The 18130-nt window shown below is 52.8% G+C and overlaps 1 long non-coding RNA gene across 1 annotated transcript in view; it reads left to right on the forward strand.

Moving 5' to 3' along the window:
* LOC122482549 overlaps nt 1-3063 on the forward strand; it is a 3845-nt gene extending 782 nt beyond the window's left edge. The window contains exon 2 of the long non-coding RNA XR_006297203.1: nt 2815-3063. This is a non-coding gene — a long non-coding RNA (uncharacterized LOC122482549). The remainder of the gene's footprint in view (nt 1-2814) is intronic.
* Nucleotides 3064-18130: the final 15067 nt, after the last annotated feature.

Consider the following 18130-nt stretch of genomic DNA (forward strand, 5'->3'; position numbering starts at 1 on the left):
TTGCATGGCTTGTCATTCTCCCCCCCCGCATACCCTCACTTCAAGATGGGAAAACGGAGACATTGAAGCCCAGGAGGGACTTTCCCCCTGGGGCCCCCAAACCTCTTACAGCTGTGCCCTGCATCTTCAGGAGCCCGTCAGAGTCTCACGCTTATTCCCAGGTCTGAGGATGTGCAGGCAGGAAGAAATACCTCCAGTTGGTCTGCTGGAAGCATTTGTAAGACTTCTTTCACTCCCCAGCACACTTTCACTGGCGCCTGCTCTGCCCCAGCCCTGGGCTGGGCCCTGGAGACCTTGATGAGTCAGGCCTGCCTCCAGAGCCCCCTGCCCAGGGGCCGCCACACTGCCTGTGCCCTCTGCCTCGTCCAGGGCTGTGGGCTGGTCCGGAGGACCTCAGGCTGGGCCCTGGCTCGCTGTGGTTGCTGTTAAATGAGGCTGTGGCCTGGACACACACACAGGACCTCACCTCCTCTGCCCAGGCCTTCCCTGCTCCCAGAAAGGCCTTCTTCATGGACAGCCATACTGCCCTCAGCCCGTGCAGGATCTCTCCATGGCCTTGGGAATAATGGCAGTGCTCTTTGCCTGCCAGTCTCACCCCTCTGAGGCCCACTCAGCTCTCCACAGGCCCTCCTCACTTCTCTCACTTCCCAGGCCGTGGCTGCATTTAAAGCCGCCCGTGCGATCAAGGATGCCCCCAGCTTCCTATAAATTCCAAGCCTTTTGCCCTTTCTGTTCCAGCACCACCCCATCAAGGCAGACCAGAGCTGGGTCAGGGCCTCCTTCAGTGCCACCAGCTTCCGTGCTCCCTGTTCATCGTGGTTGCTTGCCCCTTGCACACATGTTTGTCTCCACCAGTGGGGATGGAGAGGGGCTCCTGGGGAAGGGCAGTGGCCATGTCAGCCCAGGGCCCAGCACAGATGACCTGGGGAGAAGTGTTTGTTGAAGGAATGTTGTTTTGTCTCTTTCTCTAAAAGCTGAAACCAAAGAAAAATGCCACAACAGCTAAAAGCCTTCTGTGTGTCAGAGGTTCGAGGCTTGTTTGCCTTCTCGATTGGTACAAAATGCGCATCAACCACAAGGCTTCTGGGGGGATTCTCTGGTCCCTCTGCCAGAGCAAGGGGCCCTGGAGGTGACCGCACCAAACGGAGTCTTGGAGACGTTAAGCAGTAGGAGCAGAGGGGAAGGGGCAGCCTCCTTCACATACACCCTCATTGATCCTGTCCCTCCAGTGGGGACCTGGGGGAGGCACTCAGAGCAGTAGGCTGATTGCTAAGGTGCTCTGTCCAGCTAGGGTGCTGGTGCTCCAGAGCAGGGAGCAAAAGAGAAGAGGGGAGGTGAGTAGGGAGTGGAGGTGAGAGGGCCAGGGAGAATGAAAACCCAGCCTGTTGGTGGTTTCTTCTTTTTTTAAGAGCCACAAGCTGAGATCAAAGGTGATATTTTTACAGCAACTGAAATAGAAAACCACTGGGCGCACAGTGGGAGGTGAGCGGCCGGAACACAGGCCCCTTTATGCAGCCTGCGGCCACAGCAAGCACGCTACCCTCTGCCGAGTGCCATGGGGCGTGGGGGACAGTGTGGCCTCCGTCTTCCCGACTCAGCTCCCAGAAAGAAGTAAGGGGGATGAGCCACAGCCCTCGGCGTCAGGAGAGGAAACGGTGGGCAGTGAAGGATGCTAGCGAGTGAGCACCCGGGGCCCGACCACCCTCATCATTCCTGCTGCGGGGGGTCAGAGTTACAGCTGGCCCCGTTCCATCCTCTAAGAGCCCTGTAAGCGAGGCTTACCGTTCCCCCCTGGGCTCCGGAGGAGAAAACCAAGGCTGCAGGGGGGGAAAATGACTCGGTCAAGTCCCAAGGGAGTTGGGAGTAAATTCAGGACTAGAACCCCCGGGCTCCCGGTCCAACACCCTTTCTGTTCTCTGAAATCACTCCCACACTGACACGCCACATCATTTATGGAACTGGCTCTATTACTGGCCCGAGCTGGCCCTGGCAGAACTGGAGCCATACTCCGCTGTACTACAGGCCTTCACAGTGCCATCACTGGACCGGCAGCAAGAAATGCACATTCTCAGGCCCAACCCAGACTTACCGAACCAGAAATTCCGGCAGGGTTTCCCAGTGCTTAGTATTTTTTTTTTTTAATGTTTATTTTTGAGAGAGAGAGAGAGAGAGAGAGCACAAGTAGGGGAGGAGGAGACACAGAAGTCAAAGCAGGCTCCAGGCTCTGGGCCGGCAGCACAAAACTCCATGCGGGGTTTGAACTCACGAACTGAGAGATCATGGCCTGAGCAGAAGGCTGATGCTTAAGGGACTGAGCCACCAGGCACCCCCCACCCCTCACCCCAGAGTTTAATATTTTAATGAACTCTCTGGGTGATTCTGGTGCAAGCTAAGTTTGAGAATCACTGTACTGCATTACCTCAGTTTCCACATCTGCAGTTCAGGGAAAATTACAATGCCCATCTCATAAGACTGAGCCCATTATCTGCTAACACATATGCTTGGTGTGTACCCTGTGCCAGGCATCCTTCTAAGCCCTTTAAAAATAATAACTGATTTATGGGGCGCCTGGGTGGCTCAGTCGGTTAAGCGTCCGACTTCGGCTCATGTCACGCTCTCGCGGTCCGTGAGTTCGAGCCCCGCGTCGGGCTCTAGGCTGATGGCTCAGAGCCTGGAGCCTGCTTCCGATTCTGTGTCTCCCTCTCTCTCTGCCCCTCCCCTGTTCATGCTCTGTCTGTCTCTCTCTGTCTCAAAAATAAATAAAACGTTAAAAAAAATTTAAAAAAATAAAAATAATAACTGATTTAATTGCAGGACCCTCTGAAATAGGAACGAATAGCATCCTCATCACAATAGCATCCTCATCACACCGAGGAGGAAATAGAGGCACAGAGAGGTCAAGTTACTTGGCTAGGGTCCCCAGCTAGTAAGTGGCAGAGCTCTGGAATCTAAGCTCCTCACAGGTAACCAACAGGAAGTCTCCAGCAGAGGGTCTGGCTCCCAGAATGTGTTCCAGGCACGGCTGAGGATATGATGATGGCAGTTGCTATGACCTCACCTGAAGCTGAGGTGATGAAACGCGTTTTGGAAACGTACAATCTGCTGTCTTGTCAAGAGGGAAAAATGAGTTAGCCGCAAAGGCAGCCTCAGTGTCTAAGACCCAAGGGCAGCCCGCGGGCCCTCACCATTCACGCAGTTTTCAAACCACAATATACTATCTTGGTCTTCTGGAAACGTCCCAGTTTGCTGCAGGGAAGAGTGTGGGCTAGAACCTTAGTTTGGCCACTCAGGGGCTGTGTGACCTTGTACCAGTCACCTCACCTGTCTGCACCTCCTTTTCTTCATCTGTGAAGTAGATGGTGACAGTCCTAGCCTTGCAGGGTTCCTGTGAGGGTTGTGCCCTGCCCAGAGCATGCACGGAGCTGGCCATCAAAACGACGCTTGCCTGCTCTCTTTCCCCTTCCCTGGGGCTACCTCCGTGGAAAGACTGGTTCTGGACCCAGAAAAAACTTGAAAGAAGAAATAACTTCCCAAGTGCTCAAAATGCATTTATCCTCCAGCCTCCCCGCCCTTTTCCAGATCTTGAAATAGCCACCCCAGCCAGGGGTTCTGGGGAGAAACACTGGCACCTGCTGCATCCAGGCAGGGACTTAAGTAACCTGTAAAGGGAAGAGTGTCCCCTGCGTGCCACCACCATTGGCCAGGCCTCCGCAATCAGCGCGAGCATCTGAGCGTCCGCCTGCGGTGACGCATTTTGGCCCAGACATCCGAAGCTCGTTAGCTGCCTGCCCCCCGGGGGACTGACCCTGCTTGGTGAGAATTATCCCAGAGCCACAGAGGATGGAGCAAACGAAGACCAGGTGAGGTGTGGCTACAAAAGGGGGGAGCATAGTCTCCTAAGCGGCCTCTGGGGACCCCTGAAGAGTGGAGGAGACCGGGAGAAAGCCCCGGGGCTGGGCCCAGCTCCAGCCCAGCCACCAGCTCCCTGGCTGCGTAAACCGGAGACAATGGGGTGGCGGGGGGGGGGGGGGGGGATCCCTCTCCCTCTTTGGGCCTCAGTTTCCCCATGTGTACTTTAGAGGAGGGGTGATCAAGGCACACACTGAGGGCCTTCCAGGCCGACACCGTGGGGTCCCAGCCTGACCTAGAATTCCTGGCCTCTGAGGTTTAGCCCAGTGCTGACAGGAGGTGAGTGATGGGTGGTGGGTGGGAAGATAACTCAGGAATGGAGAACCAATGATTCCTCCCTTGGCCCCAGACAGCAGAGGGGAGTTGGCAGGGAAAAACCAGAAAGTGATGCTGCATTTTAGAACAGTCAGCTGGGTGCCCTCTCGGTGCCCATGGGTGGCAGAGATGGTGTGAGTCTCCAACTGGGCAGATGGCGGGGGTCAAGGCGGGGGAGTCCACCCTGCCATCAAGATAGGCCACAGTTAACTTTCACCTAGCAGTTTTGATTGGCTCCTTATTTTATGCCAAGCACTATTCTAAAAACCCTGTGCACATATTAAAATCATTTGACCCTTTCACTGGTGGCAGGTCCTGGGTGATTGACCAGCCTAGAGTCTGACCCTCACCTGGCCAGTCCTGACATTGGCCTTTTTCAAGGCACCCAGAGAGGTCAAACAGACTGGCCCTCACCACGTCGCTCAAGATCAATACCTCCTCCCCTCGCTGTGAAAACCGACACGGGAGAGTCTCCTTTGCCGCTGACAGGAGTGCTCTTGTCCCTCCCCAGTCTCCTTCCCTCCTGGCAGCCGAGCCTCTGGGAAACTGTGGCCTGCTGGGCCCGGAATATGACCAAAGGGGCGAGGAGGACTAGTACAGAGGGTGGTTCACACGGGTTTGGTGAAGCCTGATGAACCGTTTTCACTCTGACCGGAGAGGCCCTCTGTGGGGACCTGGATGGGCATGTCCCTCAGACAGCGACTCTGACTTACTGGACAGCATGGCCAAAGTGGGCTTCTCTGAACTTTGACTTTTCTCTGGACACCTCATACCTGGGTGGCTGTGTTCTTTCTTTTGGTGGCTCAGTATCTCTGATGACCAGGCTAGACAGCTGTGTCTTGAGTCAGGGAGACTTTTTGATTCATTTACCTCTCATGGGGCAACCTTATGACTGGCATTTTCTAAGAAAAGCCTTAGAGAGAGGCAGGCACCCACCCAAGTTCACACAACCAGTCAGGACTGGGGCAACCCTGGATTCCCAGACCATTTTCTTTAAAAAAAATTTTTTTAATGTTTTTTATTTATTTTTGAGACAGGGAGAGACAGAGCATGAACAGGGCAGGGTCAGAGAGAGGGAGACACAGAATCTGAAACAGGCTCCAGGCTGTCAGCACAGAGCCCGACGCGGGGCTCGAACTCACGGACCTCGAGATCATGACCTGAGCCGAAGTCAGCTGCTCAACAGACTGAGCCACCCAGGCGCCCCTCCCAGACCATTTTCTTTCTTTTTTTTTTTTTTTAATTTTTTTTTTCAACATTTATTTATTTTTGGGACAGAGAGAGACAGAGCATGAACGGGGGAAGGGCAGAGAGAGAGGGAGACACAGAATCGGAAACAGGCTCCAGGCTCTGAGCCATCAGCCCAGAGCCCGACGCGGGGCTCGAACTCACGGACCGCAAGATCGTGACCTGGCTGAAGTCGGACGCTTAACCGACTGCGCCACCCAGGCGCCCCCAGACCATTTTCAATTAAATAGTTTATCACTTTCAAATATGAAAAAATGAACTGTCTCAGTGCAAAAAAAATTAGAAAATACAGTAAGCAAAAGCAAAATACCTTTAGTTTGTTTCTCTGAGAAACTTCCATTACCCGTTCCCATCCCTTCTCTCTCCCTAGGGGCTCAGCCACACTCCCCCAGCCCCAGCCATAATCAATACCTCATCTCCTTTTGCCAACAGCTGTTCCCTGAGGAATAAGCCTTGACAGCAGATCCTGGAAGACAGCCTCAGACCGGAGGCTGGGAAGGCCTGGCGTCTCTTCCGGAACAGCACAGCTTCCGCCCAAATGGAACTGTTTAAATGCAGGATATAGCGGGGAATACTCCCGGCTAGAAGCCCAGAGCCTGCAACCAGCCCTGCCCGGTCTGTGGATCAACTGAGCGACCTTGGGCCGGTCCCTGCCCTCTCAGTTTCTCCCACTGTAAAATGAAGACTTGAACTTGACCGAGTGTTTCCCCCACGGCCTTTATCAGTCGGTCAGCTTGTTGTAGGCAAAGACCGTGCCCTCTCCTTATAAGTGGACCATAGAATTTAGAGTCAGAGGACAGGGCTCCAGCTCCCCGTCACTCCCTAGCTGTGTGACCGTGCACGGGGCACCACACCACTCTGTGCTCTGCTCCCCCATAGAAAAACACAGGTCAGAGTGCTTGCCCTCTGTGTGTCCCACGGCTGTCATAGATCCCGCGAGAGGTGGACCTTACAGACCTGTGAGCAACACAGGGCGAGATGCTCTGCTGGGGTGTTACTCCAGGGTACCCCCTGCTTGCCCAGTGCCTGGCTCCATCCTGGCTCAGGGGGTCTGGCCCAGGCTTGTAGATGGAGCCTGTGCCTGCCCGCGGGCACACGGAGCTCTGGCAAGAGGAGTGTGTGGACCCTGGGCCCGGCCCACCGTATGAAGTGTCAGTAACGTTGCCCAGAGGGCCTCGGGGCCCATGACATCATGGACAGCAGTTTCCATGTTGGAACTCACAGAGCTAAGGCCATTTTAAAAAATAGCACTGCCTTTTTTCCTTTCTTTCTTTTTCCACTTTGGCTATGACATGGAATGTGAGAGCAGCTAAACTATTGCGGGAAGGAGGAGAGGCTGGGTTCATAGACTGACGCTGCTTTCTGGGGTCCTAAAAACAATGCCAAACCTGGGAGGTCTGGCCCCTGCTTCCTCATGCCCACCTTGACCCCACTCCAGGCTGCCCTGATGGGACCAGGGGGGTGGCCAGTCATGGTCTGCCTCTGGTTCCCAGGTAACCTTTCTGGACCTCAGCTTGCCATTTGTTATGGACTGGATGTTCATGCTCACACCCCCCGCCCCAGATTCCGATGTTGGGTCCCTATTCCCCAGTGCCGCCCCCTACAGTTTGATGGTATTTGGGGTAGGGCCTTTGGTAGATAATTAGTTGAGGGCATGAAGGTGGGGTTCCCATGACGAGATTAGCGTCTTTATAAGAGGCAGAGACATCAGAGCTCACTTTCTCTGTCTCTCTCCCTGCGTGTGCACCAATAGGTTGTGTGAGGACACAGTGAGATGGTGGCCATCTGCAAGCTGGGAGGTGAGCCCTCAGCAAGAACCAATCTGTCAGCACCTTGATCTGGGACTTCCCAGCATCCAGAACTGTGAGGCGTAGATGTCTGCTGTTTAGGCCATCCAGTCTACGGTATTTTGTTCCAGCAGTCTGAGTGGACTGAGGCGCATCTATGAAACAAGGAAAATAATCCCTCCCCTAACTATCGCTGATGAGAATAATGCAATAATAGCTAACCATTTATTTTGTCGCGCGTTCATTCGGTCACTATTTCTGAAACACCTAGGAAACGGGCACCGTTTAGGAGCTGGGGTGCAGCAGCGAGCAAAGCAGACAGAAACCCCTGCTCTCATGGAGCTGAATTCCAGTCTGCGAAGACAGACAGTAACCAGAGAAAGAAGTGGGGGGTACAGTATGGCCGATGGATGGCGGTGAGCGCTGAGGAGGAAAAGCCGGCCTGGAGGGAGAGAGTGCCAGGAGGGAGGGGCAGGGTGCACTCTGATATAGGGTGGTCTGGACAGGTGGCCCTGAGAAGGGGATGGGAGGAGGAGAAGGAGATGGGCCGTGTGCTCACTTCCCCGGCTATGGAAAGACACCGACTCTTGTGGGAAGTAGCGTACAAGTGTGAAATGATCTCTAGGTATGTCTCCTGTGCCCCCAGAGCCCTCAGCTCCATTCTGGGCACAGGCAGGGCTCTGAAACGTTAAAGGCATAGCTATCGATGGTACAGTCTCATTCTCCCTGTTAGATGCAATGTAATAGGCCTTGGCTAAACAGCTCTTCTGTGTCAGACACCGGAGGATGCCTGGGGGTGCCAGAGAGAACCCAGACATGCTGCCTAACGAAGCAGACTGAGTGTCAGGAGGCTTGGGCTCCGGGCCTGGCCCTGCTGCTGGCTGACGATAGGACCTTAGATAGGGGACCACCCTCTCTGGGCCTCAGATGGCGATGGCGGTTTCTTTTTGGGGTGATGAAAATGTTCTAAAATTAGATAGTGGTCCTGGTTGCACAACTTTGTGAGCATACTATAATCCACTGAATTGCACATTTAAATTTTTATTTATTTATTTAGTTAGTTAGTTAGTGAGTTAGTTTTGAGCATGAGCGGGGGGAGGGGCAGAAAGAGAGGCAGACAGAGGATCCGGAGCAGGCTCTGCACTGACAGCAGAGCCCGATGTGGGGCTCAAACCCATGAACCATGAGATCATGACCTGAGCCAAAGTCAGACACGTAAACAACCGAGCCACCCAGGCGCCCCTAATCCACTGAACTGCACATTTAAAAAAACAACAGCAAAGGTGGGGTGCCTGGGTGGCTTAGTCCGTTGAGCATCCAACGCTTGCTTTTGCCCCAGGTCATGATCCCAAAGTTGTGGGATTGAGCCCCGCACCGAGCCCTGTGTCGGGCTCCACACTGAGCACGGAGGCTGCTTAAGATTCTCTCTCCCCCTCTGCCACCATCCCTTGCCTCTATAAATAAATAAAAATACCTAGGAATAAATTAAAACAAAAAACAACAAAAGAAAGATGCTTGGACAAGATGATTTCTAAAAGAAGGAACACCAGTATTTTTGGGGCCTACAATACCCCAGGGCCAGGACTCAGCCCGTTATCTCACAGTATCTAGAGTTCCCTCTGGTTCCGACTTCTCGTGATCCATCACGATGGTATTCACACTGCGATCGCTCATCAGTAAGTCCAACTTGGGCCCCTCCTTCGGGCCTAAAGCTAGTCTAGAGTCCGGGGAAGGGGAGGGCCAGGGGTGCTGTCTCTCCCCCACAGAGCTCAGAGCCTGTGGAAGAAATCAGAAGTGCACCTTGTACCCAAGAGGTTGTTTTTTTTTTTTTTAGGACTAGCTCCTTCCTTTCCTTTCCATGTATAGGGAAGAACCCCAAATTACACGATGGCACACAACCAGGTGGCCGTACTGGGGGCCCTGGGAGTTGATTTATTCACCGTTACACTGGGGCCTTTGGCTAGAGCGTCCAGGATACAACAGTGGGTGAGTCAGACCCAGCCCTGCCCTTAGGAAGGGAGACAGACTTTTAAGCAACCAAATACATAATTAAGAATTTCTTTCATGCCTGTGATTGTCATCGGTGCTGTGGAGGAAAATACACGATATACTGAAGGCACTGGTGTGGCTTGAGCTGAGTTCTGAAGGCGAGTAGAAACAATGAAGGGGTGTGGAGAGGTGGTGATGGCATAGGGCGGGCTGTTCCAGGCAACGCCAAGGCCCTACGTGTCTGCAGAGGAAGGCCAGTGTGCACGAAGAGGGTGGGGGGCAGGGGGGCCAGCCACAGGCACAGGCCAGGCCCAGCCACGCAGGACCCTCGAGGCTGGGTACCCTATATACCTGTGTCTGTATGCTTGTTGTCCCTACTCACTCCCAGCTGTCCTGGTCCAGAGAATACACTACAGCCACCCTACTTATGGGCCCCATTCAGGCGTTTGTGCAAAGAACAACCAGTGTTCCAGGAAGGCCCGGTCATTGCTTCCTCCCTCGCGGCCTCCAAGCCTGCGGCTCTGCACGTCCGGGAGCAAGGGCCTGCCAGCCTGAGCAGCCGCGGTGGTTATTTGAGCTGGATGATGTGTGAAGAACCCTGCTTGGCAGCCCCCTGGCCATCCGGCCACGCTGCCCTCCTCCTGGGCAGACCCTGCACCCCCACCTCCCCCCACGCCGGCCCGCCAGTTTCCCCCACTTCACTATCTTGAGGTGAGAGCTTTTCCACCAGGTCTCAGGCCAAGCATGGTTCTTGGCTCCAGGTTCGGTGAGCCGGTTTCCGGCCATCCCCGCCCTCGGCTGCTCCCCGAGGACCCGCTCCAGGCCTCGGCTGCGGCCTCCTGCTCTTTCCACTCTCGTTTTTTCTTTTTCTCTCCGTGTGACTTTCCCCGAGCCGGGCCTCTTTCTATCTCGCCTTCTTTCTTTTTTTCTCCCTTTCCTCTAGGGTAGCGAGGGCATTAAGGGAAAAGCATGTGCTTTAGGAGAGATGGAACGGGGTTCAAATCCTAGCTCTGTCACCTGCTGGCTGTGTGATCTTGGGCAGATGTATCTATCCTTCTCTCTGAGTCAGTTGCGGGTTCTATGAATGGGGACGATCCTCCTGTTTCTCTGGGTGGTTGTGAGCGGAGAGGAAGTTCACAGAGTGCCTCCGGGGGAATAGGAGGTAGTTGCCAAATGGCAGTTTCCTTTTCCCTTCCTTTTGCACATTCTTCTCCCTGAGCTTCTGCGGGTTTTGCTCACTTAAGCACAAAGTAAGAAACAAAAGCCTCACCCCCCACCCATCGCTAGACCCCAACCGCCTTGCTCTCTCTCGCACAGCCCCACCACACCCAGACTGAGTGCAGCCAACAGCGTCAGGACACGTGTGGCCTGCTCGCTGCTAGCCCCGTGGCCGAGAGGCCTTGCTGGATGTCCTGGCTGGGACTCTCTGCCATGGGATTCCCGACGGGGACACGGGAGGTGTCTTCTGAGCTATGCTATGACGCAGGCACCAGAGTCTTTTGGTTTTTCACCAACCTAAGGACAAGAGAGGCAGCCTTTCAACATCCCCCCCCCCTCCTTCCACACTTCTCACTGCTCCCCCTCCCCATCACACCTTGCACTTTCTAGCTTCCAAACCATTGCTTGTGTCCCCAACCCCGCCTGGAACCCCCTTCTGCTTCCTCCCTCTCATTTTGAGCCTTATACTAGCTCTGGGACTTAGATGTGACAGAAGAGGAAACTGAGGCTCAGGGGTACCTAGATGCTGGTATTTTTTACAGTGAGAATGTGTTCAGGGGTGCCTGGCTGGATCAGAGTTCAAGCCCCATATTGGGCATGGAGCCTACTTAAAAAATATATAAAAACTGAAAAGAGAGAATGTGTTCAGGACAACATATTGTGCTATTTCTTAAAAGACAAAGTGAAGTAGTTTGCCTGGGGTTATACTGGATCTGGTCCATGGGATTTCACAGTTTTCATTTGTTCTCCCCCCTCTGCCACACTCTCTGTCACACAGTTGTGACTATAAGGACCTTACTGTAACTTACTGCTTGGATGTCATTTAAAAAAAAGGTAATTATGTAAATAAACCCATACATTTATGGTCAATTCATTTATTATTTTTTTAATTATAGAGAGTGAGCATGAGTTGGGGAGAGGGGCATAGGGAGAGAGAGAGAGAGAAAGAGAGAGAATTGGAAGAAAGCTCCACTCTCAGCATGGAGCCTGACACAGGGCTCGATCCCACGACCCTGGGATCGTGGGATCATGACCCCAGCTGAAATCAAGAGTTGGGTGCTCAACCAACTGAGCCACCCAGGCGCCCCCTATGGTTAATTTTTGACAGGAGAGCCAAGACAATTCAATGGGGAAAGAATAACCTTTTTAGTAAATGGTGCTGAGACAACTGGATACCCACACACAAAATCCCCTACCTCACACCATATACAAAGACTAACTCAAAATGGATCACGGATCTAAATAAGAGCTAAAGCTAGAAAGCTCTTAGAAAAGCACATTGGTGTGCATCTTTGTGGCCTTGGATAAGACAATAATTTCTTAGTTATGACACCAAAAAAATGAGCAACCAAAGGAAAAAATAGAAACTGAACTTCATAATACTTAAAAAATTTTGTGCTTCAAAGGACACTATCAAGAAAGTGGAAAGACAACCTAAATAATGGGAGAGAATACTTGCAAAAGAGTATGTGGTAAAGATAGAACATCCTAGTATCCTGTATACATTAAAGAACTCCTATAACTCAACAATAATTTTTTTAAAAAGATAATCCAATTTTTTTGATGAGCAAAAGATTTGGATAAACATTTCTCCAAAGGAGATATACAAATAGCCAGCGAGCACAGGAAAAGGTGCTCAACACCATCAGCCACTGAGGAAATGCACATCACGACCACAATGAAATACCACTTCACATCCACTAGGATGTCCAAAATACAAAAGACAGAAAATGATAAGTGCTGGGGAGGATGTAGAGAAATTAGAACCTTCATACACTGCTGGAAGAAATGCAAAATGGTGCAGCCACTGTGGGAAGCAATTTGGCAACGCACCAAAAGTCATATAGAGTTACCATATAATCCAGCAATTCTACTCCTCTGTATATATGCAAGAGACTTGAAAGCATATATTTCATACAAAGCTTGTACATGACCATTCAGAGCAGCATTATTTATAATAGCCCAAAAGTGGAAGCAACCCAAGTGTCCACCAACTGACGAATGGACAAACAAAATAGGGTATTCCATGCAGTGAACTATTATCCAGTTATAAGAAGAAATGAAGAAGTACTGATATAGGCTAAAACATGGATGAACTTGAAAATGAACTTGAAATGTCTAGAACAGGAAAATCTATAGCAACAAAAAGGAAATTAGCAGTGGCTATGGGCTGAGGCACTGAGTGGAATGGGGAGTGATAGGTGTGGGGTTTCTTCGTGGGCTGATGGAAATGTTCTGAAATTAGAAAGCGGTGATGGCTGCACAAATTTGTGAATGTACTAAACACCATTGAACGGTACACTTTAAAAGGGTGCGTGTGTATCTCGATTATGTCTTTTTGTTTTTAAGTGGAGGGGACCTTGCAGAACACTTAACCCAGTATCCACCTCCCACCCCCACCCCTGCCCATATGAAAGGTAGGGAAGTTATAGCCCAGAGAGGGGAAGACTCACACAGCAAGTCTGAAATCGAGTAGGTATAGAACGCAGAACTATATTCACTCCCACCCCTCCTGCCCAGACACTTAGTTCCTGGAGGACAAGAGCTTTTATTAATCTTTTATTACATTTTTATTAAAGTGTGCATAGCACATCGCAGAAGTAATAGTCAGGACGGCTCCTGTTGCAAGAGTCTAGAGAAAGATCTAATTCCAATGAGCCTAAGGAACACGGATCCACGGGCCCACACACCTGGGAGGGACAAGGGTGTGCTTGTGAACTCAAATGACCTCCCCTACGCCCCTGCCTGTTTCTTCTCTTCCTTCCTCCTTCTCCTCGTCTTCCTCACAAGGCTGGAAGCTCTGGGGAATCACACCTTTAGAGCTGTCATTCCAAACGGGAGCTAACTGCTTTCTCCCAGAACCCATTTGTGCAAGCTGAGGACAACAGCTCTGTTTGGTCTAGTTGGGTCATATAATATGGCTAGGAAGATGGAATTCTCCAGAAGGCCAGGCCTTCTAGCGGGCTACTGGTCTCTGTGACCGCTCCCTCGAAACTCAGAAAGTAGGAGGATGGCAGGGGAGAGATGCTTTTACCATCAGGAATGGGAGGGAGGCTGGACAGGCAAACATCCAGCTGCCCTCTCCCCTTAGAGTCCAATGTGGGAGGGTCTAAGAGCCAAGGAAGAAGGCAGCCAGTTGTTAGATGCAGAATGACCTGAGATGTAAATCCCAGCTTTTCACTTTCCGGCTACGTGCAGGAGGGCAGGTGACACTTCCAGACCCCAGCCTCTGTTTTCTGGATGGCAAACGAGAACAGTGGCTCCCAGCCCATAGATGAGTAAATATTTGAGATACGGAACACAGAGGGACAGCCCGGAGGCAGGCACACAGTAGGGGCAATGCTAAGGGGAGTTATCATTGTTATTGATGCTTTGGTGGATGTTCAGCCTTGGGTCAGAGGCTGAGGATTCTGAGAAAAATGCTTCAGACAATGGAGACTTGCCAAGGCCCAGATCTCGAAGGGTGGCAATGAAAGGGACCGCTCCTCCCTGAGTAAGGATCATATAAGGTGTCATATCTCTTGGGCATGACTCGGGGTCAGTCAAGTGTTGTCCCAACCTGCTGGTGACCTTGGGTTGGTGACCTGCTCTTTCTGAGCTCAGTGTCCGCTGAACCAGAGAGCACTGCTCTGGATGACTGCTCAGGCTTCCTCCTCATCTAAGGCTACTGTGACTTAACAAGTGTCACCTCCTGAAGTGGCTTATGCCCCTCCCCCCCCCCCCCCCCATTCTATAAAGGGATCGAGTAGCCCTCATTGTTGAGTTGAGCTCTGCTCTTTGCAAGGTGCTGTGCTGGGCGTGGGGACTCAGATGACTCTGACTGGGCCCTGAAGTTTGCTAGAGGAATAGACACGGTCATCTAATGAGGGGAGCTCAGTCACTGACTCCCTGTGTGACCCTGGGTAAGTCGCCCCCCTGCTCTGGAGCTCTCTTTTGCCCCATTTATAAGGGAAAGAGTTAACCATGGGGATAACAGCCCGTGGCCAGGCCCACAGCCCCATCTGGTCCCAAAGAGGTGGTTGGGTAGCCCATCCCCCATACCTCAGCCTCCGAGTCTAGTGACATCATCTCAAATCCTCTGTTTCCCTGGCAACTGGGGTGCTGGCTGAGGCTCCCCAGGGGCCCAGGCCGTCTGGATTTCCTTACATATAACTGTACCTTGTCCACATTTTCACAATTAAATTGTCAGTTTGGGTTAAGTGTTGTCTGCTGACAGCTGTCAACCTCTCTCTGGCTCCCCTCACTCTTCACCCAGGGCAGGTAAGTGAGAACATCTTCCCCAGGCCCTCAGTGCTGTGGAAAGAGGCTAGGATGGGAGCGGGAGGCAGGAGATCTAGGTTCCGGCCCAGCTGTGCCATACATTTGCTGTGTGGTCTTGGGCAAGTCACTTGCCCTCTCTGGGCCTAGGTTTCCCCATCTGAAAAATAGGGCTAATCATCTCTGCCCAGCCTCCCTCCTTCCCAAGGTAGCTGCGAGTCTCAGAGGAGCCCGTAACTGTGGCAGGGCTTAAAAGCTGCAAAGCTCAGCTTGGACGCCAGGATGGTTCATAAAATGAGAGAGCAGATCTGGAAAGGGATTCCTCTGAGTCCCCACCAGATAAATGGGTAGGGTTAGTTCCCCCTCTGGTCTACCCTGCATCCGGGTCCTGGCCTTAAAGACACAGAGTACAGGTACCGGGCCAGAGGGTCAAGGGCCCTGCTTCCCGTGACAAGTGTGCCCATGCTGAGTGGCCAGGCTCTCTCTCCCCATGATGGGCCTAAGCATCCCTGCTCCCACCCCAATTCTCCCCTTTCAGGCTCCCAGGAACTCTCTCTCACCTCCCCTCCTGATTCCACCCCCCCGCCAAGATCCGCCTGGACTTGAATCCCACACCCGATCTCATCCCCCCCGCCCCTGCTTCAGACCTCCTCCAGGCTGCCCTTGGCAAAGCGCACGCTGCTTAGCCCAGCGCTCAGGGCATGGGCCTGTCTTCCCCAGTCACTGTCCTTCCTGCTGCCCTAGATGCCAGCAGCACCGAGCCCCTGACTCACCCTTCCCTGAAACCAAACTTCTCCCTCTTGTCTTTGCTTAAGCTGCTCCCACTGCTGGGAATGCCCTCCCCCACCCCGGCCACCTGACAATTCCTCCCCCACCTGCACATTATTTATACAGACATGAACGCTAAGCACAAATGAGCTCTCCATCTGGAACTGTTTATGTACCTGGCAGAAAAGGAACTAACCTTTATCAAGGACCGATTACGTGCAGAGCATTTTACATATATCATCTCTTTAAGCCCCACTGTAACCCTAGGCGGTAAATTTCACCACTCCTATTTTCCAGATGAGATAACTGAGGCTCAGAGACAGGAAGTGTCTTATCCAGGGCCGTACAGAGGTGGGATTGGGGTTATACCCTAAACTGTGCGATCCCAGAACGCGTGCTTGTTTGGGGCCCTGGTGGAAACACTTCCTTATGGTTACAAGGTGGCCGGCATTCTGTGTACATGGAAATACTTGCTATTAAGGGAGGTTGTGCTGTTTTGCAAACGCCAGGAGCCACTGTGATATACCTAAGGATGTCACATAGAATAGGGGATGCAGGCAGAAGCAGGCCCACCAGAGGGGTCATAGGTCTGTGCTCTAGATGGAGGAGAACCTTCTCCCAGGAAGAGGTTGTCCTGGAGGCAGAGAGCTCCCTTCCCTGGGGGTTTGTATGCAGAGGCCGGGTGAGGACATTCACTCACTCACCTGGCAACTTTGGAGCACCCACTGTTCGGGGCCTTGATGGAGCCCCCGGGGAGGCAGCGTGGGCGAGATAGAGCCAGTCGCTAACCACATGATGCTCCCCACGCCGTGGAGACATTTCTGCTCCAGCAGCCAGAACTTCAGAGATATGACAGGGTGGATGGCCCGACTCCGCGGTTCTGAAATGACCTTAGACAAATGCGTATTTTTAGCTTTTTCACTGTTGAAGCCTAGTTGCTTCAGGCGTCTCTTGCCAGGTAACAAACCATGTCGATTTTTAGTGGCTGAAAGGAACAACTGATGGATTCCCCTGATTCTGTGGGCCAGCTGGGCAGTGCGGCTGCTCTCACGCGGCCGCACTCACTTGACTGGTGGGTCAGCCAGGCCTGGGTTCTGCTGGGATGGCGGGGCCAGCTGGGCCTCTCTCCACGTGGCCTCAGGGCCGCCCTCTGCAGTAGCCCGTATCATTTAGCAGTGCAGCCTGGGCTTCTGACGTGCAGCTGGGCTGGGCCCCAAGGGGGTGGGTGCAGAGGCAGCAAGGGCCCCCGGTGTCTGGGCTCCGGAACATGCACAGCTTCACTTCCGGCACATGCATTGGTCCAAGCAAGCCATGAGGCCAGCCCAGACCAAGGGGTGGGGAAATAAATTTCACCTCTGGATGGAGTCACATTTCAAAGGGGTGTGTGTGTCCTGGGATGAGAGGAATTGGTGTCATTAAAAAGCTACCTCGTGGGGCGCCTGGGTGGCTCAGTCGGTTAAGCGTCCGACTTCAGCTCAGGTCACCATCTCGCGGTCCGTGAGTTCGAGCCTTGCGTCGGGCTCTGGGCTGATGGCTCAGAGCCTGGAGCCTGCTTCCGATTCTGTGTCTCCCTCTCTCTCTGCCCCTCCCCCGTTCATGCTCTGTCTCTCTCTGTCTCAAAAATAAATAAACGTTAAAAAAAATTTTTTAAAAAAAAGCTACTTCGCTGCCCTTCCCAGAAAGACTTCAGACCAGTGACAAATGACTACGTGGCTTATGGGCTGGATGTCAGGAGCCCTGATGTCCCTTGTCTCCTGCACCACATACTGAGTGATGTGAAACCAACTGTCTCCTCTCTCAGACTCAGTTTCTCTCTGTGTGCCGTGGGGGCACTGAGTGTGGTGATCTCTGGCCTTGTGTGTGTGCAAGGTGAGACCCAGGTGCAGAAACAGTGAATTGTACCATATCAGAGAAGCGGAAGCCCCACCACAGAAGAAACTGTCCCAGTGGCTCACTGCTTCTCATTATTCCAAGCTTTGGCTATTGGCCGCTACATAAGGCGGGGCGGGCGGGGGTGGGAGGGAAATGAGGCCCATGTGGGCTCAAAGAGAGCGACAAGAAGCACAAACGAGTTTCAGACAGCACTCCCCAAGGCTGCCAGCACCCCAGCACCAGCCCCCAGACCCTGGGGAATACAGCTTTCCCTTCAGGTCACCAGCGACCCCAGTTTCTCCTCCAGCTGCCTGAGCCAATCGGTTTTTCTTCTGTTTAAGCTAGCTGGGGTTGGGTTTCTCTCCTGGAGTTGAAAGAGGCCTGAGAAACACAAACATTGTCTTCTAACCAGTCACCACCACAACTAAACAATCGAGAGTTGAAAGCGGCCTTTCAGAAGTGACGCCCTCAGTAGACCTGACTGGTGGCATTTTATGTGCACCCAGGAAAGAAACTTCTCGGCTGTCCCTGCCCACCATCCCCACCTCCCCCCCCCCCCCCCAAGCCTGCTCCCTGAGGCTTGTAAAATAGCAATCGCTCCCTGGAGGTAACTGAAGAAGAGGAGAACAGAACTCCCTCCCAGGCAACTGGCAGAGGCTTGGCCATAGGCCAAGGCAGCCACAGCCTTCGGTTCGCGGCCACCACTCACTGACTGCAAGATCTTGCAAGACTTACCAGACAGGGCTGGGGTCGGTGTAAGAGCAGAG

Source organism: Prionailurus bengalensis, chromosome D1, assembly GCF_016509475.1.
Source record: "Prionailurus bengalensis isolate Pbe53 chromosome D1, Fcat_Pben_1.1_paternal_pri, whole genome shotgun sequence".
Classification (NCBI taxonomy): Eukaryota; Metazoa; Chordata; class Mammalia; order Carnivora; family Felidae; genus Prionailurus; species Prionailurus bengalensis.